This window comes from Hordeum vulgare, chromosome 2H (assembly GCF_904849725.1).
Source record: "Hordeum vulgare subsp. vulgare chromosome 2H, MorexV3_pseudomolecules_assembly, whole genome shotgun sequence".
Lineage (NCBI taxonomy): Eukaryota > Viridiplantae > Streptophyta > Magnoliopsida > Poales > Poaceae > Hordeum > Hordeum vulgare.
Genome location: NC_058519.1, coordinates 131,932,382 through 131,936,167, shown reverse-complemented (window position 1 = coordinate 131,936,167; position 3,786 = coordinate 131,932,382).

Below are 3,786 nucleotides of genomic sequence, written 5' to 3'. Positions count from 1 at the left end.
CAAACGATCTTGCACCCAACGCTATAAAGGGGTTGTCAATCCCTTCAAGATTGATTGCAAAGTGAGATCTGAAGGCGGAAAGTGCAACAAAGTAAAAGTTTAAGGCTGAAAATATGATGTCAAGTAGACCCGGGGGCCATAGTGTTCACTAGAGGCTTCTCTCAAAATAGCAAAAATTACGGTGGGTGAACAAATTACTGTCGAGCAATTGATAGAACCGCGCAAAGTCATGACGATATCTAAGGCAATGATGATACATATAGGCATCACGTCCGAGACAAGTAGACCAATACTGTCTGCATCTACTACTATTACTCCACACATCGACCGCTATCCAGCATGCATCTAGTGTATTGAGTTCACGACGAATAGAGTAATTCCTTAAGCAAGACGACATGATGTAGAGGGATAAACTCAAACCAATGATGTAAACCCCATCTTTTTACCCTTGACGGCAACAACACGATGCGTGCCTCGCTACCCCTTCTGTCACTTGGTGAGGTCACCGCACGGTATGAACCCAAAACCAAGAACTTCTCCCATTGCAAGAATCATAGATCAAGTTGGCCAAACAAAACCCACAACTCGAAGAGAATTACAAGGATATGAAATCATGCATATAAGAGATCAGAAGAAACTCAAATAAGATCCATAGATAATCTGATCATAAATCCACAATTCATCGGTCTCGACAAACACACCGCAAAAGAAGATTACATCGGATAGATCTCCATGAAGATCATGGAGAACATTGTATTGAAGATCCAAGAGAGAGAAGAAGCTATCTAGCTACTAGCTATGGACCCGAAGGTCTATGGTGAACTACTCACGCATCATCGGAGAGGCAATGGTGTTGATGAAGAAGCCCTCCGTATCCGAATGCCCCCTCCGGCAGGGCACCAGAACGTGCCCAGATGGGATCTTGCGGAGGCAGAAGCTTGCGGCGGCGGAAAAGTATTTTCGTGGATCTCTCCCGTGGTTTTGGATTTTTCGGGGATTTATAGGCGGAAGAAGTAGGGCAGACGAGCCACACGGGGCCCACAAGCCTGCTAGACGCGGCCCCCGTGGCCGCGCCTAGGGGGCTTGTGGCCTCCCCTGGTGGCCTCTGCCTTGGTTCTCACGCCCCCTGTGTATCTTCTGTTCCGGAAAAAATCTTTTCGGAAGGTTTATTCCGTTTGGACTCCGTTTAATATTCTTCTTTGAAAAGGGTCAAAAACATGGAAAAACAGGAACTGGCACTTGGCACTGAGTTAATAAGTTAGTCCCAAAAAAGATATAAAAGGCATACAAAACATCCAAAATTGACAAGATAATAGCATGGAACCATAAAAAATTATAGATACGTTGGAGACGTATCAAGCATCCCCAAGCTTAACTCCTGCTCGTCCTCGAGTAGGGAAGTGATAAAGAAGGAATTTTTGATGTGGAATGCTACCTAGCATAGTTGTCCTTTGTAACTTCTTTCATGTGACATGAATGTTCAGATCCGTAAGATTCAAAACAATAGTTTGCTATTGACATGAAAACAATAATACTTCAAGCAAACTAGCAAGGTAATCCTGAACTTTCAAAATAACAAGACTATAGAAAGTTATCCCTACAAAATCATATAGTCTGGCTATGCTCCATCATCCCCACACAACTAATTTAAATCTTGCACAACCCCGGTATTGGCCAAGTAATTTTTTTCGCACTCTTACTTTCTCAAACCTTTTTCAACTCTCACGCAATACATGAGCGTGAGCCATGGATATAGCACTATCGGTGGAATAGAGTGTGGTGGAGGTTGTGAGATGCCCATTAATAGATATCAATGTGAATGAGTAGGGATTGCCATACAACGGATGCACTAGAGCTATAAGTATGTGAAAGCTCAAAAGCAGAACTAGTGGGTGTGCATCCAACTTGCTTACTCACGAAGACCTAGGGCAATTTTGAGGAAGCCCATCACTGGAATATACAAGCCAAGTTATATAGTGAAGACTCCCACTAGCATATGGTGGTGACAAAACGAGAGGCTCTCAATCATGAAGAACATGGTGCTATTATGAAGCACAAGTGTGGAAAAGATAGTAGCATTGTCCCTTCTCTCTTTTTCTCTCTTTTTTTGTTTGGGCTCTTTGGCCTCTTTTCATATCTCTTTTTTTTTGTGGGCAACTTTGGCCTCTCTTTTTTTCCTCACATGGGACAATGCTCAAATAATGATGATCATCACACTTTTATTTACTCACATCTCAAAGCTTAGAACGATGATGACTCTATAGGAAATGCCTCCGACAGTGTACCGGGATGTGCAACAATCTAGCTTGGCGTATGACATTAAAACATCTCGCTAGCTATCTTACGATCATGCAATGGCAATATGAGAGTGACGGCACAAGTCATGAGACGGAACGGTGGGAGTTGTATGGCAATATATCTCGGAATGGCTATGAAAATGCCATAGTAGGTAGGCATGGTGGCTGTTTTGAGGAAGGCATATGGTGAGTTTGTGCACCGGTGAAAATTGTGCGGCACTAGAGAGGCTAGCAATGGTGGAAGGTGAAAGTGCATCTATACCATGGACTCACATTAGTCATGAAGAACTCACATACTTATTGCGAAAGTTTTTATTAGTAATCGAAACAAAGTGCTAAACGCATACTCCTAGGGGAAGGGTTGGTAGGTGTTACCCATCGCGCGATCCCGACCGCAACACAAAGGATGACAATCAATAGATCAATTATGCTCCGAATTCCTAACATAGCGGTTCACCATACGTGCATGTTACGGGAATCACTAACTTCAACACAAGTATCTCTAGATTCACAACACCCTACTAACATAACTCTTAATATTACCAAATCCACGTCTGAAAACTAATTGAGAGGAATCAAACTTCTCTTTCTAATAAATGCACATGAAGATGGAAGTTTTATTGTATCCTCTTTGGGTGCCTATCACCTTTGGGACTACTTTCATAGCACAAGACAACTACCAAGTTACGCACCATCATGCTCAAAAAGATCTATGTGAAGCACATAGAGGAAAGTTATCTAGCTTAAAGGATATAAGTGAAGCACATGTGAGCTAAATTGCCTAACTCAAAAGATATAAGCGAAGCTCAACGAGTATTCTAGCAAATTCACGACGAGTGCATGTCTTTCTCAAAAGATGTGCAGCAAGGATGATTGTGACACAACAAAAAGAAAATACTCCTACGATACAAGACGCTCCAAGCAAAACACATATCATGTGGTGAATAAAAATATAGCTCCAAGTAATGTTACCGATGGATTGAAGACGAAAGAGGGGATGCCTTCCCGGGGCATCCCCTGGCTTAGGCTTTTTGGTGTCCTTGAATTTGTATTGGGATGCCTTGTGCATACCCAAGCTTGAGCTCTTTCCACTCTTTATCCCTTTGTCCATGAGAACACCACCCAAAACTTGAAAACTTCACAACACAAAACATAAACAGAAACTAGTGATATCATTAGCACAAGAAAACAACCTACCACCTCTTGAGGTACTATAGCAAACTTTATTTCTATTTATATTGGTGTTGGATTACTCGATTCTCACTTTTCCATGTTTAGTCCCCCGATAATATCCATAGTTTCATCAAAACAAGCAACCAACACAACAAAAACAGAATCTGTCAAAAACAGACCAGTCTGTAGCAATCTATATACTTCGTATACTTCTGGTACCTCAAAATTCTGAAAATTTACGAATGCCTCGGAAAATGGCATATCAACCAGCAGAAAAAAGAATCAACTCAAAAGTTCCTTCTGGATATAAATTAAA